Source organism: Eumetopias jubatus, unplaced genomic scaffold (genome assembly GCF_037043125.1).
Source record: "Eumetopias jubatus isolate StellerSeaLion01/CBP00866 unplaced genomic scaffold, mEumJub1_p1.0 scaffold_92, whole genome shotgun sequence".
Lineage (NCBI taxonomy): Eukaryota > Metazoa > Chordata > Mammalia > Carnivora > Otariidae > Eumetopias > Eumetopias jubatus.
This window is the reverse complement of record NW_028274898.1, coordinates 465,220-475,176: the sequence shown is the minus strand read 5'-3', so window position 1 is coordinate 475,176 and position 9,957 is coordinate 465,220. Positions and strand designations below refer to the sequence as shown.

General features: G+C 43.8%; 1 pseudogene; it reads right to left on the bottom strand.

Moving 5' to 3' along the window:
• Window positions 1-872: 872 nt before the first annotated feature.
• Window positions 873-4,066, bottom strand: LOC148161686 (putative NBPF family member NBPF5 pseudogene; annotated as a pseudogene).
• Window positions 4,067-9,957: the final 5,891 nt, after the last annotated feature.

Genomic DNA, 9,957 nt, shown 5'->3' with positions numbered 1-9,957 from the left:
GCAAATAAATTCAGAAATGTCCCATCAGCTATTTCCCACATCACCACTATAAACACAGCGGCTTCTATGTCCCTGGAGACCTAAGGGTCTATGAATGACTAGGTATTCTACTGAGTTTAGGGCACTGTCTTTAAGAACTGCTGTGGCATGGATTTCTGATGCGTCAGGCAGTGTGTCTCTGATTCTGAGGATCAGCATCACTGAACCTGGGCAACACGTTCTACCGGCTCTTGTTGTCCATATCAGGGAATGCTTGTCAGCTTCATTTCTGCACCGTGTCTTGCAGAGTGCCACAGGTCCCACCATAGCCACAGACTCTCTGTGGGTTCACAGCTCTCACATAGAGCCGCCTCCTTGCCCTCACGACAGGACAACCACCCTGTCCCACATCCCTCCACCGGGGACTTCAAGGGCCCCCACGTGGGCTTCAGTGTTATCAAGGGGACATCCGTCTACGAAAAGCGGTCCCGTCTAAACAGCACTCCCACCTCCAAGTCCTACTGCATCAAGGACCTCATCCAACTCCACACAGTCAGGAGCATTATTTTTTCCTGACATGCATTCATGAATTTTCCCTATCTGATCACTACAGTATCAACAGGTTATTTGATATACTTTCCAGATGAGGAGACAGATATGGAGAAAGTAAAACTCACTTTCTCACCCACAATTAATACAGACCACGCTGACTCTGGGAACCTCCCACTTAGTGCAGGGATCCTTGCACACTAACAAGCATCCTCCTGTCACATTTTGCTCTCTGGCTCAAAGACTGGTGGAGGCTGCCTCCCGCTCCAAAGGCTGCATTCCCTCAGGGAGGAAGCAGACACGTGGAGCACTATTACCTCCACACTGTGCATTTCTGCTCTCTGTTACCACCTTCCACTCCTGGTTCTCTCATGGCCCCACTTGCTATGGGGAATCCAGGAGGGCTGCTGCACACGGCGTGAGGCCAGGCGGGGAGTCTCTTGTGAGCCCAGGGCCTTGGCGCAGCTCCGGGCATCAGGGCCGGTGGCCGCCTTACCTGGGCTGAGCTTTCGGGCAAGGCACTTGGCCAGCCTGCGCCCCTCAGCCAGTTGCTCTTGGAAGCCCTGCCCTTGGGAATGCTCAGGGTCATCATGGGTGAGGAGGTCCTCGAGGAGGTTATTGAGCAGTTGGGAAACGTCTTTCCCTTTCCGTAACTTCTGATACAAACGGGTCAGCTCTTTAGCCTGGTCTTTAATGAGGGTATGACATAGCCTAAGGCAGGGCAGAGAGAAAATTTTAAAATGCAAAGAGTTGAACAACAGACAATAAGATCTTTCGTGATGATTTCTGGCAGAATTTCCCCAAAGGAGCCGTGAACCCTGCACATCCCTTACACCTTTTCCTTCTGTAAACAGAGCCAGGGGTTCTCCTAAGCACACGCCAGAGAGATGTCCCTTCAGCTGCTAACTTCGGGGACACCCGTTTCCCTGGAAAACTACACACAGCGCGGCGTGCAGTGAAAGGACACAGCGCCAGACGCAGAAGCATGTCCAGTAGAGCTGGTGTGAACTGGTGAGCTCAGGAGAATGGCAGGCTCAAGCTGTGGTCAGCCAGGTCATGACTCTGTGAAAGGTAAGTGAGGTGGTGATCTCGCAACACTGTGAATGTGCTAAAAGCCACGAATTGTTCCCTTGAACTTGGGGACTTTGATATTTTTTTCCAGAGAGAGAGCGAGACTTTGAGTCATTGGAGTCCATCATTTACCAATCACTGTTGTCTTAGTTGTTTTAGAAATATTTGGGTCACGTGCCTGCCATGACGTTTCTGCCCTTTCCTGGCCCAGACTTGTTGCTGCCCCAAGTCAAAGATGCCCACAGCGTCCCTGCAGCCTCCCACATGGAGCCTTCCTTACCTGAGCTTCTCAGCCACCGTGTCTGCCTGCTTCCCCTTCTCAAACTGCACCTTCTCTCCCAGCACGGATTCGATGAGGTCGGTGGACTCTTCACACTCTGAGAAACAGAGACGCCTGCCTCAGGGGAAAGCTGGACATGCTGCTGTGCTCGCTGCCTTCAAGGGACGAGGCAGGGTCCATCCTAGGACAACTGGAACCCCGGCCACCTGGCTCTGCGCTGGGAGCTCCACATCACATTCTTCAGCCTCCCAACTACAGGGCAGTCGATTACTCCCTGTTTCAGAGCCCAGGAAAGAACAGCCCCAAGGCACAGAGAGGAACTGGACATGGTGATGAACTGGTATTTGGTAGAGTCAGAATTTGGGTTCCCCTGATCATGGTCACTCTAGCAAGCCTTGGAGACTCCTAAGTGAAACACTAAGCAGGGACATGACATAAGGCCCCCAGGGCTACTGGACTGATGGGTCCCCTGAGCTGGGATTTCTATACTGAGCAAGTATCTCAAAGGTAAAAATTCATCCGGTTACACTTGTGGAAACCACAATGCATAAAACCAGAAGCACCGGAGAGGAATATGGCCCAATCCTAATACAGTTTGTGTTATGAGAAGCAGTAGAATGATGAACAGAGTTACACAGTTCCAGGTTCTGCTCTTAGAGCGTTACAAGAAATTACTCAGTATTCATTCTGACTCAGAGAAGTAGGTCCCACAACACTAACAGGTTAACAAGGAGGAAACTGAGGCACAGGACGTTGGGCACCATGGATTTAGCCCAGGCTGACTGACCTACAACCCATGCTTTTCTCCCCTGTGCTGTGTTACCGCCACCCCACGCCCTCAGGTGATATCTGTTTGCATCATCTTCACAACTGGTTTCCCACACTTATGTGATGATTTTCAGGAAAGTTGTAAACAAAACTGCTTGTCCTTCCCTGAAAGTTCATCATCTCTTCCCTTTCGTAAAAAGCATGCCTCAGTTTTTTTTTTCTCTGCGTCATTCGTTTTTAATTACACCTCCCCTTGTTCTATTGAAAGCAAATTGTGAGAAAATGACAAAAATGCGGGCTGAGAGTTGTCAGGATTCCTTCCTATCGCTCGGCTGTGCACGTGCCCCGTTCTCATGACTCCTTCTGCCAGCGCAGGCCCCTCCTAATGAACAGGCAGCTGAGCTCCCCATTTCAGGCTGACTGTGGGGGAAGGCCTGCCCCACACCCTGGCTTGGCTGGTTCCCGGGGCTGTGGTCTCCCCCACTCACCCTCCTTCTCACTAGGCCACATGTCTCCTGGCCCAGGCCTGGACCTGCTGGCCATCCTGCACGTCTGAAGGTCCCCAGCTCAGGGAGAGACCGTGATGTTCCCTGAAACACCCTCACCCTTGCCAGTGGGTATCAAATGGCCTCCGTGGACTCAGGAAGCAGAGGCTCTGCACCGGTTCCCTCTCACAAGGGAAGTCACTGTGTGGATGGCGTCACTCACAGATACCACAGTTTTAGGGGGAAAGGAGACCTTCTTTCCACTTTCCACTTACTACTTCCATCTCCTTGAAAGCAGGTAGTGTCACCTGCTACCCTCCCTCTCGCCCCCGGGTGTGCCATCAGGATGTTTCCCCAGTGTAACTAACTTGGTGCTTTACCAATGGGACCTCAGAGAAGCGGGACCTGAGAGAGTTCCTTAGTCCCTGACACTTAGGCCTGCAGGCATGCAGGATCTGATACAGCACAGAGACCATCCTGAGAGGACCAGGCGTTTCTGTGTCCGCACCAGGAAGCAGGAACTGGGATGTTAACTCTAACCCCACCTGACATGTCACTGTTAACCTCTTTGTCTTCAGTTTTCCCATCCTCAGCAAACTGAGGATAAAATACCCACTTCTACATTTCCCGGATTGTGGTCAGAATGAAATTTATGTGACATTGGAAGAGAGAAGACAGCATCTGGAGAGGTTTTTAGTTTCTCAGAAGGAATACAGACAGACATGTCTTTGGTGGCCATGATCTTGTAGGACTTACTGTATTTCTGCAGCTGCTTGGCCAGGGAGTAGGCAGTACATTCGGATATAAGGAATTTCTCCTTGAGGTCTCGGAAGTCCTGCTTGCTTTTTTCCAGCTGGGATTGAAGCTCCTGGTTGATTTCCAGGAGGCTGATTTCTGCCCCTGGATCAGACAGAGGGCCAAGAGGTGCTGCCATGGTGACGTGTGGCCGAGGAGGTAGAGCTGGGGACTGAGGAGAAGAAACCCAAACACAGGATGGTTAAAAACCAGTGAAATCAAGTAGGTTTCATCAGGACTGAGGGGTGAGGATACAGGAAGTCTTTACTTACTGTTGGGAACAATTTGAACAACACCCCACAGCACCTGAGATTCAGGAACCACAAAACCAAGGTTCAAGATGCCACAGCTGAGAGCTGAAGGCACTGCCCCTAGCTCACACTCCAAACGGAATGACAGAGGGAGCACTCAGAATGCCAGGTAACGGTCTGCACTTGAAATAACAGAGTTGGAACGTCCGAGATGACATGGAACCTGGGGAGCTGCTGCCTTCCAGTTGCCAAGGCCGTGCTGATACACAAGACTGCCCGGTCCCCCCGAAGGTCCCCACTGATGGGAACCACCCCTCACTGGCCACTCTCAGTTGCTGTCTACCCTTGTGCTGATACCACAGTTCCCATCTCTTTCTAAAAAATTATCTCAGCATAGTTCTGATTGTTCATTCTTGTGTGTGTATAAATCACCAAGGCAGAAATAGTTTCCCAAGTAGTTTACTGTTTTGTTCATCTTCATTTATTTGAGAGAGAGAATGGGGGGTGGGTAGAGGGAGAGAGTGGGACAAGGCGCTCAATCTGACCATCCGTGAGATCATGACCCTAGCCTAAACCAAGAGTCAGATGCTCAACCAACTGAACTGCTCAGGCACCCCTCCCAACGGGTTTTCTTAGGGCTGTCATGAACTCATCCCACTTGCCTTTAAGGGCAAACAGATCTTAAGGCTTTTATAATAAGGGATAGATTCCAATGTCTTAGACTGTCATGATGTTCTTCCCTGTGTCTTTTAGTGTTTTATTTTTTCCTCTGTGCGTTAAAAACACAAGAGAAGCATGCTAGCACTTTCGTTATCTTTGTTTCCTTTGTATTTGACAAGCTTTTAAATTTATTTGGATCTTCCTCCATTTACAATATGTAGTAAAGGAAACTTTCTTTACAGCAAAACACACACACACACACACACACACACACACACCCCAAAACACAGGGGAAAAACCAAAGTTAATTTATGCAATTGATTATGAAACTGTTTTCTATTCTAACTCTCTCAGTATTCTTCTTCCTGCATCTATGTGTTATGTAGTCTTCTTTTCCCCTTATGTTCACATATATTTTCAATTTTCTTAGCTATATACCTAGGAGTGGAATTGCTAGATCATATGTAACCCTATATTTAACTTTTTCAGAAACTACCAAACTCTTTTTCAAAGGAAAGCAACTACACCATTTGACATTCCCACCAGGAAGGTGTAAGAATTCCATTTCTCTACAATCTTCCCAACGCATACATTATCTTTTTTTTTTTTTTAAGTCATACTAGTGGGGGGAAGAGGGATCACACTGTGCTTTAGATTTGTATTTTCCTAATGACTAATGTTATTGAGCACCTTTTCAAGTATTTGTTGTTAGATTGGTCTTATCCTTTAGAGAGAGTCGACTCAAACTCTTCTTCCCATTTTTTTAATTGGCTGTCTTTTACTGCTTAGTTGTATCGTTTTTTTTTTAATTTATTCTAGATAGCAGACCTCCATCAGATATACAATTTGCAAATTTCTCCCATTCCATGCATTGTCTTTTCACTTCCTTGATAGTGTCCTCTGAAACAAAAAGCTTGTAATTTTGATGAAATCCAGCTTATCTATTTATTCTTGGAGTTGCTTGTCCATTAAAGAAACTGGCTTCTAGCCCCAAATCGTGAAGATTTCTAACTACATATTCCTTAAAACATGGCTTTTGAATGAGAACTTTCCTGGGTTGTAGTGGGGGTGGACATTATTTAATAATGGCTCTGTGTGTTGATTGATATTTCTCTCAATTGATATTCATGTGCCTGTTTTCTCTCCTATGGAGCATGCCATGACCTATACCAGAGATTTTGGAAATGATATCTATCAATATTCCAGCTTTGATTCAGGGGAGAGTCCTGCTTATAGAGTTGAGCTGGTCTGAACCTCACCCACAGTTTCACAAATTGCTCAGGGCTTTTAGAGGTAAGTAGTTGATTATCTTTCTGAGGAACACTTGTCCAGGAGTCCAGATCTTTCTAGGTCTAGAATGGACTTTCTCAGACCCCTCCAGACCAAGAAGACTGCAGGAGTTGGACCTAGTCAAGACTTTCATCTCCGGTCTTAATGGAAAGTAGATATGCTTCAGGGTATTGGGAAAGTTGTTCAATACAAATTCGTTCCTCTCCAATTTTCTATTATATATATGATTTCTCTCTAGAAAAGGTGAAATTTTAGAACAACTTGTCTATTCCTTGCCAATTGTCTGTCTGTGCTTTTAAAGATGTATAAAGGAGAATTCAAGGTCAATACATTCTTAGCAAAAAGTACAGTTCATGTAAACTTCCGGGTGATCGTAAAGAATCCAATGAACTATCTTATTATTAAGATGCTATCATTTTCCTGATGAGAAAAGAAAAAAAAAAAAAAACAAGAACTCAAGAAGATTACAAACCTCCCCAAGGCCACATATCTAGTGAAGAGAGGAGGGTGCATTAGAAACCATTTCTGGGGGCACCATCCAACTCTTGATCTCAGTTCAGGTCTTCATCTTAGGGTTGCGAATCGGAGCCCTGTGTCGGGGTCCACTAAAAAAAAAAAGAAAAGAAAAAGAAAGAAACCAATCTCGCAGATATCCTATTGGGTTTTCATATGCTTATTAATCATTTGGATATCTTCTTTTGGGATGGGCTTTTTAAAATATTTCTGCTCATTAATACACTAGGTTGTTTCTCATTTTCTTTGTGATTTATAAGAGTTCTTGACATATTTTGGATGAGTGTTTAGTCACATACATACATTGAAAATAATCATTTCTGGGCTGTAGATGGCCTTTGCATTTTAAAGAATGGATGCCAGGATCATGACGTGAGCTGAAAGCAGACGCTTAACCGACTAAGCCACCCAGGCGTCCCTTCATATACATTTTAAAATTGGTTTGTCATTTTCTTCACAAATATCTACAGCAATATTTACCAAAATAATGTTACTTTGTTATCCTAACAGAACTGAGTCTTGCAATCAATGAACATGCTACCTATTTCTCTGTTTACTAGTCTTCTTCAATTTCTCACAGCAGTAGTTTTTAGGGGTCTTGGGTCTGCTTCATTTTTATATATTCATAAGCATTTAATAATTTTGGATGCTAATCTCTATTGCGTTTTACTGAATTTCATTTTCTCACTACTAATTGTCCCTGCAGAGAGGTACAATAGATTGTGAAATCAACTTACTTAAGGTATAATTTGGGTACAATAGACTGCATGGCTTTAAAGCATACAGTTATTTTTTTAAAATAATTTTTTATTGTTATGTTAATCACCATACATTACATCATTAGTTTTTGATGTAGTGTTCCATGATTCACTGTTTGTGCATAACACCCAGTGCTCCACGCAGAATGTGTCCTCTTTAATACCCTTCACCAGGCTAACCCATCCCCCACCCTCTCCCCTCTAGAACCCTCAGTTTGTTTTTCAGAGTCCATCCTCTCTAATGGTTCGTCTCCCCCTCCAACTTACTCCCCTTCATTCTTCCCCTCCTGCTATCTTCTTTTTTTTTTCTTAACATATATTGCATTAATTTTTTCAGAAGTATAGATCCGTGATTCATCAGTCTTGTACAATTCACAGCGCTCACCATAGCACATACCCTCCCCAATGTCTATCACCCAGCCATCCAATGCCTCCCACCCCCCACCACTCCAGCAACCCTCAGTTTTTTTCCTGAGATTAAGAATTCCTCATATCAGTGAGGTCATATGAAACTTCTGTTACAGTCAAGATACAGGGCATTTCCACTACCTCACAACTTCCCTTGTGCCCCTTTGCGGTCCATCACTGCCTCCAGCCTCACACCCAGGGAACCAACGATACTAGAGATCATTGCAGTTTTAACAACTTCATATAACTGGAAATACATATATATATCCTCTTTTATATCTGCTTTCTATCATACAGTGCAGTGCAATGATTTTAAAATTTATCCATATTCCAGGGCACCTGCGTGGCTCTGTCAGTTAAGCGTCTGCCTTCAGCTCAGGTCTTAATCTCAGCGTCTTGGGATCAAGCCCCGTGTGGGGTTCTCTGCTCCCCACGGAGCCTGCTTCCCCCCCTCTGTCTGCCACCCCCCCACTTGTGCTCTCTCACTCTATCAAATAAAGAAATAAAATCTTGAAAAAAATAAATTCATCCATATTCCTACATGCACCAATACTTCATGACATTTTTATTGCTGGGTAGGATTTCAAGTGTTTCGTCTCTGTTTATACATTCATCTGTCACTGGACTTTTGTGTCACTTCCAGTTTGGGGCAGTCATAATTGGGGCATAATAATAAAGCTATTACACACATTCATATGCTGATAATTCTGTAGACATATTGTGTAAATACCTAGGAATGGAATGACTATCCATAGGATTTGTATTTGTTTAATCTTATAAGTAACTGGAAGTCAGCTTTTCAAAGTGGTTGTACTATTTTTCATTCCCACAGCTATATGAGACATCCAGGTGTTTTGTGTGAGATTTCAGACTTTCTGACTTTAGCCATACCAACAGATATGCAATGATACCTCATTGCAGTACTGACTTTTTACCCTCATGACCAATGCATTGTGCATCTTTTCATGTGCTAATGAACCATTCCCATATCTTGTTTCCTGAAGTTTCTATTCAAATCTTTTGACCAATTATTGTATTGTGTTCATTATCTTATCAGACTATATGATATCTAATTCTAGAGAATGGTCCTTTGTAGGACATAAACATACTTCTATACTGTGGCTTCCCTTTATGTTCTCTTAAGGTTGTCTTTCTTCGAGAGTTACATATAGAAAGATAAAGATAGATCAATTCATTTTCATATCCAAAGAAATAATTCATTGCCTACTTTAAGCTTGCAAAAACATACGGTTGAACTTTTTGGAAAATATAAAATCATTTATTGAATTTCAGGGTATGAAATTTTTTGTTTTTGTAATTTAAACTGTTTCCACGGGCATATTGAGATATAATTTCCAAGCAAGAAAGTGTATATAATTAAAGTCTAAAGTTTAGTCCGTTTGAACATATATATGCATCACCCACACAGTGGATATATCTATCACCCCAGAAAGTTTCCTTGTGCTCCGGCCAAGTCCTCCCTCACATTCCCACCTCAGGAAACCACTGATTGGCTTTCAGTTACAATAGAATTATTTCCATTTCCTAAGGTGTTATATTTTGAAATCATATGCTATGGACATTATTTTGCTTTGATGTTTTTTTTGCTCAGAAAAATTATCTGAGCAAAAAATAAAATCTTTACCAATTTTGTTATGTATGTGAAGAGATTACTCTGCTAAACCAAGTAGTATTCCTTGGACTGGATATGCCACAACTTCTTTTGGTCATTTACCTGTGAATGGATTAGAATGGCAATTAAAAATAGAGTTTCTATCAATAGATTTTTATGAATATATCACTCTTTTTTTTCATTTGAATGGAATGGTGGTGGCCTATGCCAGGGGGTTTGGTAGAGAGGTTTAATATTTTGAAGCAGGTCACCGCTGTTGGGGTGCTTGGGTTGCTGAGTCGGTGAAGTGTCTGACATTGATTTTGGCTCAGGTCATGATCTCCTTGGTGATGAGATGAAGACCCAAATAGGGCTCCATGCTCAGTGGGGAATCCCCTTGAGATTCTCTCCCTCTGCCCCTCCCTCTGCCCCTCACCCCACTCACTTTCACTCCCTCTCACACAAAGAAATCAATCTTGAATAGAAAAAAAAAGATTTCCAAACTATTTCCTAGAGGAGTTGTAGAACTTAACATTCC